The sequence below is a fragment of the Calidris pugnax genome, unplaced genomic scaffold, assembly GCF_001431845.1.
Source record: "Calidris pugnax isolate Ruff unplaced genomic scaffold, ASM143184v1 scaffold270, whole genome shotgun sequence".
Classification (NCBI taxonomy): Eukaryota; Metazoa; Chordata; class Aves; order Charadriiformes; family Scolopacidae; genus Calidris; species Calidris pugnax.
Genome location: NW_015091277.1, coordinates 49,350 through 69,333, shown reverse-complemented (window position 1 = coordinate 69,333; position 19,984 = coordinate 49,350). Strand labels below are relative to the sequence as shown.

The 19,984-nt window shown below is 48.6% G+C and overlaps 1 protein-coding gene across 2 annotated transcripts in view; it reads right to left on the bottom strand.

Moving 5' to 3' along the window:
- The window catches only part of GDPD5 (glycerophosphodiester phosphodiesterase domain containing 5), a 240,729-nt gene that overhangs the window by 217,817 nt on the left and 2,928 nt on the right, over positions 1-19,984 (bottom strand). The window contains exon 1 of one of the 2 annotated variants that reach the window (XM_014960613.1): positions 8,542-8,666. The exons of the other annotated variant lie outside the window; for it this stretch is intronic. The gene's annotated coding sequence lies outside the window, so the exon portion shown is untranslated. Of the gene's footprint in view, positions 1-8,541; positions 8,667-19,984 lie in introns of those variants that run through there. 2 annotated transcript variants of the gene reach the window in all.

Sequence of the window (19,984 nt, the reverse complement as noted above, 5' to 3'; positions counted from 1 at the left end):
AAAAAAGCAGTGATGCTCAGGTAGTGGTTTTTAGCTGCAAAACACTGTGGTGAGCATCCCCGCAAGGTGATGAACCAGTCCCTGTGTCACTGCCCCAGCAGCAGGAAGGTTTTCCCCATCATCACCTTCACACCCCGCTGGCTCCAAAGATGCTCCGTGAACTCAGCCTGTTGGCACGCTCGGGATAAAGCGAGCAGAGCCCTTTGCCAAGTATCGGCCCCCACAGAGCTCCCAGCTATTTTTGGCAGGTTGTGTCCAAAGCTGAAAGTATTTATAGTATCTAGTTCCCACCCATCACTGTGAGGGAAAAAAAAAAAGAAAAATATCACAAATTAAGTGTTCATCATTTGGCTATCGCACTGGAGAGAAACTGTTAGAAAGGAAAAGGGAAGGAGGAAAACTATTGCAGATTTCCCTTTATCCTGTTCCACATATTCTGTTTCTAGTGGCCATGGTCCTCCAGTGGATCTTTATCTCTGGCTTAAATAAAACAGTGACATTATGCTGAGGTTATTATTGTAATGGAGCAAAAATTAGGTATGAAAACATTGGAGTTGGACAAAGTCTCCTACACAGCTTTACCCAGACCCTCTCTCCCATCTCAGCCTTCATGCAGGTGTTGCATATCCTGCCCATTCCACCCCATCACCAAAGACAAACCTCCATCAAGTCACCTCTTTCCCTGCAGAGACCGCCCAGCTCCTTCTGCAGGGTTCCTCAACCACCACCTTCAACTCCTCCATGGCAGGTCTTGGACAATGTTGTTGCACACTGCATAGTGCACACACAAAGCCTTTGGGAAGAGGGATTGCAGGATGATTGCAGGATGAGTCTCTGAATCCCAGTTTCATCACAATCTCAGGGGTACAGATACTCAGGTAGATTCAGTTTGAGCATCTCACCCACTGACAGAAAAAATGAGGTGCTGTGCGGTTGAGCATGGCACCTGGAGGAACTTCTTCACTGTGAGGGTGGCAGAGCCCTGGAAGAGGCTGCCCAGAGAGATGGTGGGGTTTCCTTCTTTGGAGACATTCAAACCCCATCTGGACATGTTCCTGTGCAACCTGCTCTGGGTGGCCCTGCTCTGGCAGGGGGGTTGGACTAGATGATCTCCAGAGGTCCCTTCCAACCCCAGATCATTCTGTGGTGTCTGCACCCAAAAAGGCACCCCTTGTGCATTTGAAGTACTGCCAACAGTGAGCTGCAGCTCTGCTGGAAGGGCTGTTGCCCTTCCTCCAGTCAACCTGCTAAAAATATTCTGAACACGTCATTGGAGCTGTATTCCCACTTGTTAGAGGAGGCACCTGAAAAGTGGAGTTGACTAAGCTCAAACTATCAGTGTCACCGTGGGAAAAGGCTGAGCAGCCCACCTAAGGAGACCTGCTTTCCAGGAACAAGCCTCTTCCCTTGACATACGACTACTCAACAGCTTGTTTGCGTCACTTCACTGGGTGGATGTAGGAGAACGGTACATAAATACTCCTGTGATCAACACCAATCCCACAGATGGTTTACACGAGCTGCTAACACCAGTCCTCAACTGAGAGAACACATCTTGACTTCCCAAAAGACAAACCTCAGAGAAAGAGACGGCTCACACTAGGCCCTCCTGGTGTCTCTCCTATCCCTGGTATGTCCAGGTCTGGTTGCAAGTGTACTGGAAAGCAGGCACCTGACCCCTCACATGAAACCATTCATTTTTGACACCAGACATGTCTGCAGAGCATTTGTGTCAGAAGCACAATTAGCCAAAGACTAGCACCCAAGGAAGTTGGATTTGTGGGAATCTACCTCAAGGAAGGAAAAATCTACATATCTACCTGCCTTTCCATAGTATCCAAGTCTTCACATGCCCCACTGAGGCATTGCCAAGTCCACTGCAGACACAGAACCAGGAACAACACTTCTCTCTTTGACCAGAGCCACTGAAGATGTCTGCATAAAGCAGATGGATAAGCCCCCATCATCACCCCATACCTCAGACAGCCTTCTTTCAGAATCATCATCATCAAAGCATCAGGACTTCATGGCTACCTCTCAGTATCTGAGGATGAATAACCAACAGCTCAAGCATTTCTTAAATTAAAAGGCAGGATAAAAAAAAAAACAACCTCTGTCCATCAGTGTTCCCAAGGTGAAACAGGAGGTAGATGGCACAAGCAAAGGACAGACCCTCTTCCCTTGAGATAATTTTCAAATGCCTTCATTTTGCCAGAGAGGAAGGACCCAGAGTTCACCAGCTCCTGCAAGCAAACATTTCTTGCACAGCCAAGGGAGGAGAAAGACTTCTGTTTGGGACTTCAGGTTGCCCACAACATCGCTGAGGTGAACCACTGTGGGACAGGCTCCCAGGTAGAAGTGAGACTTCAGACCCACCAGACAGTATCCCTGGAGCTGTAGCAGATGCACCCAGCCATGGACCAACCAACCAATGCTTCTGCTTTCTCCTTCGCTGCCAACGGAACCATTCAACCTCTCAAGCTCTTCTAGTTAGGCATGGAAGAGGCCCACCAGCTCCCAAAAGCCCAAGGACCACCAGTCACTCCCTGCTGCCATTTGCTCTGTGGGGCCCATGCAAGCAGAAGTGACCACATCACAGTCAGAGAGCACCCAAGAGGGACATAGGCTGACACAGGACACCAGCCACCTACACCCAAGGGGTGAAGTTCTGCTTCCTATGATCCTATGAATCTCAAAGCAAACACTTCCCCTAAAACCCAGCAAGCCTAGAGCTGCCCAGGAGAAAGGTCTAGCCTTCAGAAGGGGAGTAAGGGAAATCAAGGCCAAGCTCTTTTTGAGGGCTGGTGCATTCAGGTGAGTCTTCCTCATCCTTCCAGCCATACTCTCTTGCTCTGCAAAGTAACTTCCAGGAAGAGAAAAGAAAAATTAAAACAAACAAAAAAAACCCACCAAAAATACTTTCTTAAATACAGGCCCTTTCTGCCTAAGCTGAAGCACGACAGGACACAACTGAAGCACTCTGGGAGGAAAATACATCAGCTTGAGTAGACCTCAAGCACCTGAGAGCTCCAGGATGGCCATGGGATACAGGTCTTCACTAAGCCTATGCCACCACGGCACCAAGATCTTTCAGCATTTTACAGTTTTTCTATGAAAGCAAGCCAAGTGGCAAACCCTACTTTGTCCATCATTTAATACATGGAAAATAAATAAAAATGTTAGAATGTCAAACTCCATTTGCCCTGTGGTGCCCAAGGACTTTCTAAAAGGACTTGTAGTGACAGGACAAGGGGTAATGGCTTCAAACTGGAAGAGGGGAGATGGAGCTGAGATGTGGGGAAGAACTTCTTTGGTGGGAGGGTGGTGAGAGCCTGGCCCAGGTTGCCCCGAGAAGCTGTGGCTGCCCCATCCCTGGAGGGATTCAAGGCCAGGTTGGAGGGGGCTTGGAGCAACCTGCTCTGGTGGGAGGTGTCCCTGCTCAGGGCAGGGGGCGGGGAACTCAATGATCTTTAAGGTTCTTTCCAACCTAAACTATTCTATGAAGTCTGTAGATGGTTTCAACTCTATAAACAAGAAAATTACTTAAATGGAGCCCTCATGTTTCACCATGAGGAGGGGATCTATTACTACCAGGACACAAGATTTTCCCCACAGGCAGGTAGCTGTCACCTTCCCAAATTCCCAAATCCCTCAACATGGCAACGAGCCCTGGGGAGAATCCAGACACGTTGGCAGTTCCTATATATCTCCTCACCAAACAGCCACAGCACAATTTATTTCAAAGCTCAGCCACTTGCAGCTATATTTATTTCTTTAATAGCAGCTCCATCGCCTCAGCCCAATGCTTTTGCTCGACAGCTCTGCCATTTAGCAAGCATTAAACCTGATGGTGCATGAGACATAACAGGGTTTTTACTCACACCCCTGTCCAAGAGCTGGCTCAGTAAAGCTGACAGCCACAAGTGTTTTAGGCAATATTTATCTTATACCTTTACTTCCAAAAAAAAAAAAAAAGAAAAAAGCCAAGCCAGCCTTTTGGAATCAAACATATGGGATCCGTCATCAAAAATGGCCAGTTTGGGAGCAGAATATCTCATCAGCTTCAGGCAATGCTGAAATACAGGAATAAGTTTTAGGGCTGCTAGATAAAAAGCAGCCAGCGAAGCCAATAGTGGCTGAGCTGAGAGACGTACAAGAATGGGTTTGATTGGAAGGGACCTTAAAAACCATCCAGTTCCAACCTCTCTTCCATGGGCAGGGACACCTCCCACCAGACCAGGTTGCTCCAAGCCCCATCCAGCCTGGCCTTGAACACCTCCAGGGATGGGGCAGCCACAGCTTCTCTGAGAAACCTGGGTCAAGCTGAGAGCTTGACACCCTCACAGCAAAGAATGTCTTCCTAATATCTAATCTAAATCTCCCCTCTTTTATAGAATCATAGAATCATCTAGGTTGGAAGGGACCTTAAAGATCATCTAGTCCAACCATCAACCTAACTCTGATTAAAAAAAAAACACACCACCACACAAACAAAGAATGGGTTTGATTGGAAGGGACCTTAAAAACCATCCAGTTCCAACCTCTCTTCCATGGGCAGGGACACCTCCCACCAGACCAGGTTGCTCCAAGCCCCATCCAGCCTGGCCTTGAACACCTCCAGGGATGGGGCAGCCACAGCTTCTCTGAGAAACCTGGGTCAAGCTGAGAGCTTGACACCCTCACAGCAAAGAATGTCTTCCTAATATCTAATCTAAATCTCCCCTCTTTTATAGAATCATAGAATCATCTAGGTTGGAAGGGACCTTAAAGATCATCTAGTCCAGCCATCAACCTAACTCTGATTAAAAAACAAAACCCCACCACACAAACACAAACAAACAACCCACACACCAAAACCAAAAAACACACACCACTAAACCATATTCCTGATGACCATGTCAACCCGTCTTTTGAACACCTCCAGGGATGGTGCCTCAACCACTTCCCTGGGCAGCCTATTCTAATGTTGGATAACCCTTTCTGTGAAGAAATGTTTCCTAATATCCAATCTAAACCTCCCCTGGTGCAACTTGAGGCCATTTCCCCTTGTCCTGAAGTTTTAGTTTTAGTCTTCATCTTATCACTACATGCCCTTGTAAGAAGTCCTGTTCTACCTTTCTTGTAGTCCCCTTTCACATGCCTCCTATCACTACATGCCCTTGTAAGAAGTCCGTCTCCATCTGTCTTGGAGCCCCTTCTGGCATCTGAAGGGGGACTACAAGGTCTCCCTGGAGCCTTCTCTTCTCCAGGCTGAAACCCCACCAACTCTCTCAGCCTGTCCTCACAGCAGGGATGGCTCCGGCCCTCTAATTGCGCAACTTGAGGCCATTTCCCTTTGTCCTAAAGTTTTAGTTTTAGTCTTCATCCTATCACTACATGCCCTTGTAAGAAGTCCGTCTCCATCTGTCTTGGAGCCCCTTCTGGCATCTGAAGGGGGACTACAAGGTCTCCCTGGAGCCTTCTCTTCTCCAGGCTGAAACCCCACCAACTCTCTCAGCCTGTCCTCACAGCAGGGATGGCTCCGGCCCTCTAATTATCTCTGTGGCCTCCTCTGGACCTGCTCCAAAAGTTCCACCTCCTTCTTGTGCTGTGGACTCCAAAGCTGGACACAGCACTGCAGATGGGGGTCTCACCAGAGCACGGGGCAGGGAGAATCAGGATGTGAAGTCCAGCTTCTCGACCAAGCACCGGGGCACTCCCATGAAACAGCAACACTCAGCTTTCCTCTCCACCGAATACTCCTCCTGGGACTACAAAAGCCTTTGTAGGCTTTGTAAATACAAAAGTATTTATCCTACGGAGCCTAATAAAGGGTTGGGGGGAAAAAACCCACATGAGCAAGTAAATTGGGCTGAGGTCCAGATTTTATTCCAGAGGCTGAAAGGTCAGAGCTGAGATGGTACACATCTAACACAATTTAAGCTGAGCTTGCTGCTGCCTCCAACCACCACTCGCTTCTTTTCCCTTTCTGTTAGATCTAACTCCAGGTTCCACCATGGTTGTATTTCGCTTCCAACTTGAAGCAGAAAGCCTCCTCTAAAAATGAATGAAACGAGTCAGGGATCCAGTTCGCAGCAATCCAGGTAAAAAGAAGATTTTCAAATCACTGCAACCACCTTCCCTCGATGCAAAAGGCTGGTTGGCATTTTCTGACTGCGGTATTTAAACACGAGAGATTTCACAGGAGACACTTGCCTTAAGCAAAGGTGTTTGAGCTATAATAAGTACCAATAGATGTTCTTTCTCCCCAGCTCAGCAACATCTTGAGTCAATTCAGATGTACTGATCAGTTTATCAATTCTGGTAGAAATCAGATGGCTTTGCTACGTGAGGTGCTGGAATTGCATAGCCCCAGGAACTCGCATTTCTACTTATTTTAACTCTGGCTTTTTTGGATGAAGTTGCTATCACAAAGCTAGAGTTAGAAACACTGGATGCTGTGTTAAATCCCATTAGCTGATTACACGGCTGAGCAGAGGCAAGTGTTTGCTGAAAAAGTGAACCCGACTGCCCAATTTGGGAGCCAGACAGTCACGTTGACCTTGGACACAGCAGCCTATAACGGCAACGAGCTTTCACTTCCACTGCAGTCAAAAGCCATCTCTTCCAACAGCTCCAACTATCTGCAGCACAGCCAGGGCTGATGTTCTTTGGACCAACCCTGGCCAGGCCAGCTGAACCCTGGAGCGTGGATTTGCAGAAGGGGGACATATTTCTGCTTCCTATGGTCTGATGGCATCACTCTTGCCAAGTCCCAGCTCCTTCTCTCCTCTGTCTCCTGCCATGCCACCAGGTGGTTCAAATCAACCATCTTCATGCCCTTCTGGAGGAACCCACACAGTGCGTTGTTAAGCAGCACCCGAGCACATCAGGTTCTCACACACATCAGTACAACAGAAAAGGAAATAAAGTTATTTTAAAACTAGGATATGGCTGCAAAAAGCAGCCAGCAGAAGCCAACAGTGGCTGAACTGAGACATGTACAAGGATAAAGTTATTTTAAAACTAGGATATGGCTGCAAAAAGCAGCCAACAGAAGCCAACAGTGGCTGAGACATGCACAAGGAGAATCATAGAATGATTTGGGTCAGGAAGGACCTTAAAGATCATCCAGTTCCAACCCTCCTGCCATGGCCAGGGACACCTCCCACCAGACCAGGTTGCTCCAAGCCCCCTCCAACCTGCCCTTGAACCCCTCCAGGGATGGGGCAGCCACAGCTTCTTGGGGCAACCTGGGCCAGGCTCTCACCACCCTCACACCAAACAAGTTCTTCCCCACATCTCATCTCCATCTCCCCTCTTTCAGGGTCAAACCCTTCCCCCTCCTCCTGGAGGGACTGGAAGGGGCTCCAAGGTCTCCCTGGAGCCTTCTCCAGGCTGAACCCCCCCCAACTCTCTCAGCCTGTCCTCCCAGCAGAGGGGCTCCATCCCTCCCAGCATCTCCATGGTGGCCTCCTCTGGCCCCACTCCAACAGGTCCATGTCTCTCCTGTGCTGAGGCCCCAGAGCTGGAGGCAGCACTGGGTGGGGGATGTCTCCCCAGAGCGGAGCAGAGGGGCAGAATCCCCCCCCCTCACCCTGCTGGCTATGCTTCTTTTGCTTGATTTTATTTGTGGCACTGGTGGCAGAAATAATTAAAAACACCAGGGAAGCAAACAAGGAAAGTATCTCCCCACCCTGGCTCCACTTCCTAGGAGGAGCAGTCAAAAAACAGGTTCCCTGCTCACATCCTTCACTTGTTCGTGGCTGTCTGGTTTCAGACTCCAGGCTCCATCCCTCCCAGGAAAGGAGCTTTTGCAGAGGCTGGAGATGAACATTTCCACTTCCTCACCCAAAAAGGGAAAAGGAAATTTCTAAGGAGTGATCACACCACTCTCCTGTAAGACAGGCATCATCATGTCTCCCTCTTGGGGAGTTTCCCACAAGAAAATAAATCCTAGTCACATTTTTAGAGATAAGCTGGAAAAGGCTCCAAATTGCAGATCCCAAGGGGATGGAGGTGTCCGCACAAGCATGGGGTCAGCTGCCCAAATTTGAAGATATGCCCACACTCAGATGTCAGCAGCCTCCCCGCTCATCTCATTGCATTCAGGCAACACATAGGAGCTCCTGGGAACTATGTGCTTCCAAATCAAGGTGGGAACTAAGCAATTCCTGGCCCAGGTCCACACCACTGTACCCTTTTACCAGCTCCAACCCACGTTTTCGCCATCCTTGCAGAGGTCAGTGCCCTGGAAGAGCATCAAGCCAAGCTGGGAGAACTGCCCTCCCTGCACTAGCGGTCAATACCTGCACAGAAGCACCAGGAGCTCTTTCTCCAAGCAAAGAGCAGTCTGGTGAGACACAAGAAGGTGGAACCCTCCATTTAATTCAGTCCCCAATGAGACCAGCTACTACCTTCATTAAGCACTGGCCAGCTCGTTGCACCCACAACCATACAGCAGAGTAACCAGCCATCTCCGTTTTAGACACGTTTACAAGCTTCATTCCCCAAATTGCCCGCTTTATATTAAAACAAAAAGCAGCTCTTAGAGGGACTTACAGAGCAGCAGCACCAGCAGGATTCCTCCTTGGACGTTTCTTTACTGCTAAAGGACCCGAAACACCCACATCTCCCCAAGCCTTGCTGATCCTGGAAGTTTTAATAGCGCTGATAAGCTCCCAGCTGGAACAGCTCTTGCGCACAGTGAGCGTTATCTACCACCGAGCACGCTCGTTACAGAGCCCTCCTTATCGCTACTACAAATATCAGCAGAGATAGAGAGAGAAGCACGTAACGCCCGGGGAGGGAAGGTGGAGAAATACGAGGGGACACGTCGTCTTTTTGACTCCGCTTGCCCAAGCTCATGACCTCAGGGGCTCCCTGCTCCTCACCCCACGTCACCCTCAAAAGGGTCTGCAGCCCCCAACGAGGACAGATGCTCTGGGTGGACCTGCTTTGGCAGGGGGGTTGGACTAGATGATCTCCAGAGGTCACTTCCAACCCTGTATCATGCTGTGATGCTGTGATAGCCCGACATCCAGCTCCACAAGGAGAGGAGCAGAGCAGGCTCCAGACCTTGAACCAGTGGTCCAGGTACGTCCCTCCAGGAACACGCAGCTGAGCTACAAAGTTCAGGGAAATAGGGGGAAAAAAGAATATTTTCCCTGTGCTGGGGTGGGAGGAAGAAGCCAAAAGACCACAAGTGATGGTCTCATGGATTCAATGCAACACGCAGGACAACCAGATTATTTCCCCAGAAGCTTGGATTCTGGGGAAATCCAAGAATTTCTATTGTGAGAAATAGAACTAGAACAGTTTTAAAATTATAAGCTGACGCTTAGAAATATAGAGGACCCCCACACACACCCCCTAGTTAAAGCTTATTCTGCTCTTGGAAGTGGATCTATAACTATTCACTGCAGGGTATCTCTAAAAGTCTGGACAGGTTACAGCTTCAGAGTAAACTCACAGGCTTCGTTCCTGCTAACTAATCACATTCCCACTGTAAACAGTGACACTTAGCACCTCAAGGAGATAAAAAACCACCAGGGATTTTTCAGCCCAGCAGGAACCTTTGCCTTCAGGTCACGGGCTCAAATCCAGCCTTGCTATTAACCAGCCGACCTCTCCCACCCCTGGCCAGAAGGGCCCATCCACCAGGAGAGGCATTTATCACCCAGCTCCGGGTGACACCGGGGCAGGTCACCAGCATCATTAAGACTTCCCAGTGTGTCAGCATTCAGCCAAGCACAGCCAAAGATCAGCGTGCACCAAAAGCTCTCCCAGCCTGGCAGATGGAGTGCAGCAGGCGAGCTGTTGGCAACACCTCCACGGAGGTGACCCCTAACAAAGAGCATTTCCAACCTGCAGCAACTTTTGGGAGTTGTGTTACAGAACGAGTGCAGGTTTTGAAGGCTGGGAACCCAAAACTGGGTGAACTGACCCTGCATTGCACCCCACATGTGTTACAGAACCAGTGCAGGTTTTGAAGGCTGGGAGCCCAAAACTGGGTGAATCGACCTGGCATTGCACCCCATAGCTATTTGTTTCCTCCCAAAGAAAAAGCATGTTCAGATTCAACCTGGGTGGGCATCTTTGCCCCAAGAGCTCTGACAACTCCTAGCTAGAGGCCATGTCTTTTAACCTCCCCTGGAGAGACAAAAGACACAGTAAAAGGCTCCCACTGCCCCCAGTTGCTGGTGGGGTGCTCTGCTCTTGGCCAGGATCCTCTGTCCACTTCTTTAGTCCATGTGAGGGCCAAGTCACCAGTAGCCATTGAGCCATGCCAGGTGGTCACAGGAACTCCTGCCATGTTTTTCATGCCTTAACAATTAACAGTTCTTCATGGTCATCTTCACTGCCCAGAGAAAGACCCTGGTCTGTGCCACCCCCCAAGCATGAAGCGTTCAAGGCCAGGTTGGAAGGGACTTTGAGCAACCTGGTCTAGTGGGAGGTGTCCTTGCCCAGGGTAGGGGGTTAAAACTGGATGATCTTTAAGGTCCCTTCCAACTCTAACTTTTCTGTGATTCTCTGTCCCTAAGTGCCACTGGCATGATGGCTTCACAGGGCTCTGGATGTAATGCTGTCCTTGCTATACCCCAGGTTTCCCACGCTGGTTACCTCCACTCTGATGGCACTGCCCACCTTCTCCCCAACATCCTCACCCTTCAACAGGGAGAACAATATTCCAGGCAACACTGAGTTAATGGAGCTGCTGCATTACCAGATGAGTCCATCTCACTTCAAACAACACTCACAGCTTCCAGCTTGCTTCAGTTAAAGACTTTTGCCTTAAATGCAGCAGAAGAAAAAGGTTGGTAGATGCCAAATCCTAGTCGCCACATGCAAGGTGGGTGGACCTTGCAATAGACCACTTCTGGGTGGAAAATTCTTTTTTTTTTTGATGGCTCCCAAGCTTTTAAAATGTGATGTGTTGGGCCCATTGATGACACCTGGGAAGCTAACTAGGTTCCTGCCTCCACCACAGCTCCTGGGCAGGAGATGCCCACCCTCCTCAGAAGGATTTGTTGGGAATGGTTGGCACTAAATGCACAGAGACCCTCTTGCATCCCGAGACTCCCTCCCAGCTCCAGAGCTCTAGCAAACCACAGAGCAGGCTTCGAGCTCCTTTTTATCCATGTTACTCCTCCTACCCCCATGCAAGCTCAAAGCCAAAAAACCACAGCACGTTGCAGGGCTGATACTTGCCCGGGTACAAACACAAGGAAGGAAGGTTCCTCAGCCACTGGCCTTCAGCCTCACGCTCCTGCCCGTGTTTTCAGGGACAGTGGCTCTGTTGTTATAATCCCACAAGCAGCTTTATTTTCCTTTGGCAAAGCAAAACTGTCTAAGGAGAACCCAGCACAGTCTGTTCTTCGGGAACACGCGTCTACGCAGCGGCGTGACCTTGCGAGGCACAAAGGCTCGCCTGGCAGCCTAAGAGACACCAGAGCACGTTCCCTCCCATCACATTAACATTTTAACATATACAGCTGTCTCAGCGACAAGAAGGCTGCATTCCTTTAATGTATAGCCCTCCAAGAGCAAGAGCCTGGAGATCCAAAACAAAAAAAAAAAAAAAAAAAAAAAAAAAAGAAAAAACCAACCAACCCCATCCTTAGACAAAGGAGACAGATTAGGAAACACTTGTGATAAGGGAAAAGTATCTCCAGCCAAGCTGTCAACCTTGCACTTCAAATTAAGCTTTTAATGAGGACTGCAAGCACCCTGCATTTCAGTGATTAAGTCGGAGCTAAATATGAGTTTAGCTGCTTCCTTCTTAAGGCAGATCCTGCCTCCGGGTTTCAGGCAGGAGCAGAAATGGAGAGGAAAGACACAAGCACAACTGCAAGAAGCACCAGCAACTTGGGAAGCCAACGCCAAAGCCCGAGCAGGGGGAAAACCCACTCCTAAAATAAGAGCCACCCACCACTCTGTATTCACAGAGCATCAAACGCAACGTTGGAAGAGCTTCGGGGGCTCATAGGGCTCAGCTCATGAGTATAGGGGAAAATGAGGCAGTAAAATATAAATATATATTTAGCAGGCATTTTGGTATCTGCACAAGAGCTGGAAAACAGGGCTTACAAGTTCAGTGTACTAAGTGCAGAGCAATCCTTTACAATAAACAGAATTTGCACGCGAGCAGGAACGCATCTAAAAATAGACGTTTTGAGAAGCCGTAGGTCTCGCCTTACCTCTTGGCTTGACGAACTCCAGGGCTCCCTAACAAGCCCCAAACCATCCACCAGATCCCAAGGACTGTTCAACCATTATGCCTGCAGGGATCTCTAAGCTCCAACAGCCAGCTCACGGCCACAGATGGAGAAATCACAACCCAAAAAACAACTGGATTTCTTCCTGGACACCCAGACCAGGGCATAATTGCTGCCTATTTGCTAGATTTCAAACTGCAATAGGTTTGACTGACAGTTTAAAGTCTCATCGACAAGATGCATGAATAATTAGTAGTAGATTGACACCGAAATTCCCACAATACCTGCAAACATAATCACTGCTGTATCAGGTGACTGCCTACAAAACATCACCGACTTGACAGCCTCAAGGAACTTCTTTACGGGTCTTTTTCGTCCAAGAAAGTAGTTGAGTAAGAGAGAGAGACTGGTTTTGAACACACACTTCTTAGCTTTTTCATCTCCAAGAAAGGTCAAAGGGTTGGATGACTCCTTCCTACATCACCAGCTGAGACGTGCAGGAAATACTTTAATCCTAAGGAAAGCATTAATTACCTCTTTGCAAAAAAAAGAAACACTTCACCAAACCCAAAAAACAAACACACACACAATGAAATCCACTAAGGTGTCACAGAGTGACCTCACCACCATGGTAAATCCCTGTAAACAAGACTAAGCCCTCTCTCTTTCCATCTCAGAGCCAGTAGCACCTCCAGTTAGCATGATTTAGGAAGCCCCCAGCTCCACCTTACTCCATCACAGCATGATGGAAAAGTACTGGGTAGGGCAGGGGACAAGGAATGACCCTGAATATATCCCAGTTTTACCAGCACCCTTCAAGGTTTTGCTCAGGAAAGAGCTCTGGAGTCATCACTGTGAGTTTCAGATGGCGTCATACACAAGGGACAACTTGGAAGGGCCAAGCCTGCCCTTTAACACCAGGTTTCCACCCTCCTGGCAAGGTCCTAGCAAATTCAGCAGGACAGCAAGCCTGGAGGGCTTACAAGTTCAGTGTACTAAGTGCAGAGCAATCCTTTACAATAAACAGAATTTGCACGCGAGCAGGAACGCATCTAAAAATAGACGTTTTGAGAAGCCGTAGGTCTCGCCTTACCTCTTGGCTTGACGAACTCCAGGGCTCCCTAACAAGCCCCAAACCATCCACCAGATCCCAAGGACTGTTCAACCATTATGCCTGCAGGGATCTCTAAGCTCCAACAGCCAGCTCACGGCCACAGATGGAGAAATCACAACCCAAAAAACAACTGGATTTCTTCCTGGACACCCAGACCAGGGCATAATTGCTGCCTATTTGCTAGATTTCAAACTGCAATAGGTTTGACTGACAGTTTAAAGTCTCATCGACAAGATGCATGAATAATTAGTAGTAGATTGACACCGAAATTCCCACAATACCTGCAAACATAATCACTGCTGTATCAGGTGACTGCCTACAAAACATCACCGACTTGACAGCCTCAAGGAACTTCTTTACGGGTCTTTTTCGTCCAAGAAAGTAGTTGAGTAAGAGAGAGAGACTGGTTTTGAACACACACTTCTTAGCTTTTTCATCTCCAAGAAAGGTCAAAGGGTTGGATGACTCCTTCCTACATCACCAGCTGAGACGTGCAGGAAATACTTTAATCCTAAGGAAAGCATTAATTACCTCTTTGCAAAAAAAAGAAACACTTCACCAAACCCAAAAAACAAACACACACACAATGAAATCCACTAAGGTGTCACAGAGTGACCTCACCACCATGGTAAATCCCTGTAAACAAGACTAAGCCCTCTCTCTTTCCATCTCAGAGCCAGTAGCACCTCCAGTTAGCATGATTTAGGAAGCCCCCAGCTCCACCTTACTCCATCACAGCATGATGGAAAAGTACTGGGTAGGGCAGGGGACAAGGAATGACCCTGAATATATCCCAGTTTTACCAGCACCCTTCAAGGTTTTGCTCAGGAAAGAGCTCTGGAGTCATCACTGTGAGTTTCAGATGGCATCATACACAAGGGACACCTTGGAAGGGCCAAGCCTGCCCTTTAACACCAGGTTTCCACCCTCCTGGCAAGGTCCTAGCAAATTCAGCAGGACAGCAAGCCTGGACACGAGCCTCAAATCCTCTCCAAGCTCTTCAGTGACCTCCTCCAGGATTAGACCTTCCCAAGAACCTCACGGAGCATTCAACGCATCACCCCTTGACCTTCGGGCACCAAGTCCCAACCACCAGCCACAGGGCCGTAGCCATCTCCAAGTCTGAAAATTTAATGCATTTTATCCGTTTTGCTGCAATTCTGCAGACCCTTGACTTGATTTTTAGACTCAGGCAATTTGATTTATGATCAGGAGACTGTCAACCCAAGAGATCCATCAATATGAGGTAAGTGGCCCCAGAGATACTCTAATAGAGCGGCGCAGAAGAACGCTTGGACGTTGAAGGGTACAGCCAGTCCATTACATCTTTTTAAATGCTACACCCAAAAATATCTATTAAAAGGAAATCCTGGCCTTCACCTTGTGCTATTTAAGTCAGACCCGAGATGTTCTCCCTGAGCAACCTGCGCAAACGTGGACCTGAAACTCAGCACAGCTAAAAACAGAATATTTCTGTGTCTAACCTCAGGCTGGGGGAGGGAGAAGTTTCATTTCAGCTCACCAAGGCTGGGGGGGGAAGGAGAGGAAGGGAAGCAAAACACAAGGACCAGACGCTCATAAAGAGATTGTACCAGTTACAGCAGAGTTTTAAGAGAAATGGCAGGAGTTTAAACAAAAATATATATATATATTAAAGTTAAAAATTAAAGGCAACCTTGCTTTAAGGGGAGAAGCGCAAGATAAAAGCTGCTTTAGCACAGTGCCACATGGTAAATCCGAAAGTGAAACAGATCCTTTTGAGCACTCCCAGACAAGAAGAGCATAAATTTACAGTCCATCACCTCCAAGCCCTCCAGGGTCCAGCAGCCTGGACCCCAAGCACCAGGCAAAGCCTGGCAGAAAGCTCGGCAGCCAGCAACGCAGAGGACACAGTGTTTTAAAAGAGCAGGAGGATTCAATTTTGTCATGACTAAGGAATTAGGTTAAAACCAGCACGAGCTATTTCCAAGGAAGAGATCAGCCACCGGTGGGACTCTGGACAGAGCCCGGTGATGGAGACAGTGCCCAGATTTGTGCATCACCCCAAGGGAGGTTCCATCTGTTCCCCCTTCCCCATCCCACCCTTCATCCAGTGAGGAAAAAAAAAGAAATACCATCCTAATTCAGCAATACCTGGAGCCACAAAAAGAAATCAGTGCCAAAAAAAAAAGAAAATAACACATTCACAAAAGAAACGTTTCTCATAAAGCTGATCCTGCCCAAAAACCAGGCGGGGAAAGGAGACAGAGCCCAATCTCCACGTGTAATGGATTCAGTATGTGAAAACAGGCGATGCGTCGAGATAGGCACGAGCACAGAAAAATTTCCTATTGCCACCCAAGAAGGTCCTTGTTTGAATACCCTTCAGGGGAACACGCTGTACCTTGAAAACCACTCCTTGGCAGAAACCTTCTACAAATATTTAATTACATAGAAAAAGTGCCATTGCTTTCCTCCCCCCTCCTCCTCCTCCTCCAAGTTATTGAGCAACGACGGGCTATTTAACCAAATATTCAGGCAGTATCTATCTGTGGGTATTTTTGGAGGAAGTGGGTAGGAGACGGCAGTTAGCTGAAGAGGAAAAAGCAGCAAAGCCAAACACCAGTGTGCAGCCTTTTTTTTATTCCTCCCCCCCTTCTCTGAAAATCAAGACATGCATTAAAGTAACTGTAGCTAATCACTGTTTATAGAGGGGCTGGCAGGCAAAAGCAACTGCTATAAACAGTCCTTTAAATCCCTTTTCCCAGCATCAAATACGGCTTGCTTTCCTCCCCCCTCCTCCTCCTCCTCCAAGTTATTGAGCAACGACGGGCTATTTAACCAAATATTCAGGCAGTATCTATCTGTGGGTATTTTTGGAGGAAGTGGGTAGGAGACGGCAGTTAGCTGAAGAGGAAAAAGCAGCAAAGCCAAACACCAGTGTGCAGCCTTTTTTTTATTCCTCCCCCCCTTCTCTGAAAATCAAGACATGCATTAAAGTAACTGTAGCTAATCACTGTTTATAGAGGGGCTGGCAGGCAAAAGCAACTGCTATAAACAGTCCTTTAAATCCCTTTTCCCAGCATCACGCCTAGAATATTCCTACAAAGGTCTGTCGGACACTGGCAGCGTGTTCAGGGACAGGGAACACGCCTAGAATATTCCTACAAAGGTCTGTCAGACACCGGCAGCGTGCTCAGGGACAGGGAAAGGCTGGAGGGAAGGGAGCTGGAAGGGGAATATTTTGCTTGGGGAAGAAGAGGTGTCCAGGTCCCACATGTACCCCTGTAAGACCCTCCTGGACCCCTGGGTGGGCAAAGGTTGTCACCTCCATCGCACATTTCAGCATGGAAGCAGCTCTTTGGTGTGACACTGCCCTCTCCTGAGCAGAAGGAACCTCTCAGCTTCACACCCAACTCCAGGCAGTGATTTTTTTGGGGGAGAGAAAACACCCTGCTACAAGGGGAAAAGCCAAGAGATGCCACTCACCCCACAATAGCTCCAGTTGGCACCAGCAAAGCCCAAAGCAGCCACAGCCTCCTCACACCAACAGTGCTTGTTATTCTTCTGCACAAGGGGAAACTGTCACAGTCACCTCCTCTCCCACCATTTGGCCTCCATGAAGCACAACTATCAGCTGGTGCAGCCTAACGAAGCCCCTTTATGGCCACAGCCAAGTGGCTGCCAGGTGGATCCCATCACTTCATCTCAACGTCAGCAAGAAGGTGCAAAGCATCTCATTAAAGAGCTTTTGGAGAGAAACCCAGCCCCTCTGGCCGCACCTTCTCAAGAAATAGGAGTTTCTGACCAGCATTGTAGCCTCCAGAGAAACCCTGCTCCTCAACCCTGTGTTTGTAGGAAAGCTGCTTTCAGAAGGAGCCTGAAGTCCCCAACCATGACCTGTTGGCCAGAGGAGGTCCACAGGGATGCTGTGATGGCTGAAACACCTCTGCTGTCAGAACAGGCTGGAAGAGTAGGGGATGGTCAGCCTGGAGAAAAGAAGGCTCTGGGGAGACCTTGGAGCCCCTTCCAGTCCTTAAATGGGGCTCCAGGAGAGATGGGGAGGGACTCTTGATGAGGGAGGGGAGCCATAGGAGGAGGGGGAAGGGTTTGACCCTGAAAGAGGGGAGATTTAGATTAGATATTTGGGAGAAATTCTTTCCTGTGAGGGTGGTGAGAGCCTGGCCCAGGTTGCCCAGAGAAGCTGTGGCTGCCCCATCCCTGGAGGTGTTCAAGGCCAGGTTGGTGGGGGCTTTGAACAACCTGGTCTGGTGGGAGGTGTTTCTGCCCACAGCAGGAGGTTGGAACTGGATGATCTTTAAGGTCCCTTCCAACCCAAACCATTCTACGATTCATGTCCAACCCCAACACTCTCAGTATTAGCAACAACCAACATCCACAGGCCAACCCATAGCTGTATGGCAGAAATGCCATAAGTATTTCAAAGGTGCCACCATGCCCTTTTATCTTCACCCCCGGGAAGACTTAAAAAGCAAGTTAAAGGACAATATTCCCCGCAGATGCGTCCGTTAGAAGGGGACCCAGGTCTAACTTCCACCACCTGTGAGCATCAAAGTGCCTCTAAAGCAAACAACAGGGTGAAGGAACCATCTGCTACTGGCACCTTGACCTCAACCTACACCACCGTGTGCGACCCTGAGTTACTATAACTCATGTATTTAAAAAAACAACCCGGCAAAACCTTAAATATACTTATTTTGGCATTGAGCAGTGTGAAAAACTACGGCAATTTTAATGCAGTTACTTGAGATCAAATACACGTGGCACTTTATGGATAAAAGTGCAACAAATAGTCCCTTGGCCCTTGCAGCTGGTTCAGTATCTCATTATAATCTTCCCGGTTCGTCAAAGCAATTTGTTGCCTCGCGAAAACTAAACCCTTTGTCGTTAATTCCAAGCCAGCAGTTTCTGAATCTACAGCCCGACGCCAAATAAATTGATGGAACCAGAGCTCGTTTTCTCCGCGCCGCTCGTTGTCGACGCACGAGACAAACATCAGTCATGCTTCGCCTTCAAGCGCAGAATTCATCGTGGGGAAGAGCGTAACGTGCAGAACATGCTTATTTAATAGAAAAAGTGCAGCCTGACAGAGACACCCACTCTAAAATTAACTCCTCAAAGCGGAGCTTCTCTTCGCCTCCGAGGAAGCACCTTCTAAATCACGGAGAAATATTCTGCAGCTAAAGATCGCCGGGGGAGCGGCGTGAAGATGCTTCGAGCCGGGGTGGAGGAAAAGATGTTAAAATAGCAGGATGTAAGGATTCAGGATGCATCCCTGCCCAGGTGGATAAAGGCTGTATAACGCATTAATGGACCGCTTTCCGTAGCCGTCTGAGGTGCCAGACAAAATGCAAGGCAGGAAATCCATTCACTTCAGCTTTTCCCCAGCCCCACCTGCCAAGGCATTTATCCGGCATCGCTGGGTGATCCCAACCCCCCCCCAAAATAATAATAATAAAAAAAAAAACTCTTTAAGAAAAAGCACGGGGCTAACTTTCGCTCGCTCATAAGCAACATTCCAAGTTTCCTGGCAGCTGGAAGCAGCCCAGGAGGAGAATACAGCATCCGAGTTGGCTTTAATGGTCTCCGTGCCCGGCATAACTTTCTAACAGAGAGAGAAACCTGCACGGGCTTACTCAGTTAGCGCTCGTTTTCCTTCATACAGGGACAAAGAGCCAGCAAAAAGAACCATAATTCAATTTTTTTTTTTTTTTTTTTTAATTTCACATGCAGCGTGGTCATGACCGTTCCGATCGTCTACCCCGTAATCCCTTTCCAGCCCCAAAAATAACCCTTAAGCCAACACGATTACAAATAATACTAGCGGCGGTTACAGACCCGGCCCTGAAAACCCGAAGGATGGCGAGTTTGACACAGCCAGGTTTTTTGTTTTGGTTTTTTTTTTTTTTCTGGCTGAAGAATCCCCATTTCCATCTCGCCAGGAGTGAAATTTCACAGCTTCGACACCGGGAATTGCTACAGCAGACCTTTTCCAGAGGAAAGCTCACATTTCCACTGCAACTCCTCAACGCCCAGTTTTTCAGGCGGGGAATATACAGGACTTGGGAGAGAGCTTCAATAAAACAGCAAGGAGATCGGGGTTTTTTCCCCTCTTTTTCCCGAATTGCTCCTTTTTTTCAAGCAAATTTCTTTGCCAGGCACCAAGACAAAGTAATACCCTCTGCATCCACCCTCTCTTCTCAGCCCTCGCAAGAAATTTGAGGTCTTTAAGGTGGGGTTTTGCTCCGGGAGGATGTCCCCAAGAGCCATCCAGGACATCCCTATCGCATCCTCGGAGGGTGCTGGGAGAGCTCGGGTGCTGGAGGGGCACAGGGTGCTCCCCCAGCTGGGGAAAGGGCAATAAATCCCTCGGGATTTTGCTGCCTCAGGAATTTACGGGGCCGGACGACCCCAGTGGGGAGCCCCGGGAAACAGCAGATGCCATTATTTTGAGAGAGATGTATAAAAATGAAGCGTTACCTGTAAAACAAGTAGAGCCTAAAGGAGAAAAGATGTGGCCAGATCCACACCCAGGAAACTGGGGTGGGGGGGGTCCTGGAGACACGAGTGGGGGGATCTCTCCCCAGGTGGGTGCCCACCCGTGTCCCCCACCCCATCACATCCCAACTTTGTGTGTGGGATGCTCCCAGCCACCCATGTTTTGGGGGGGGAG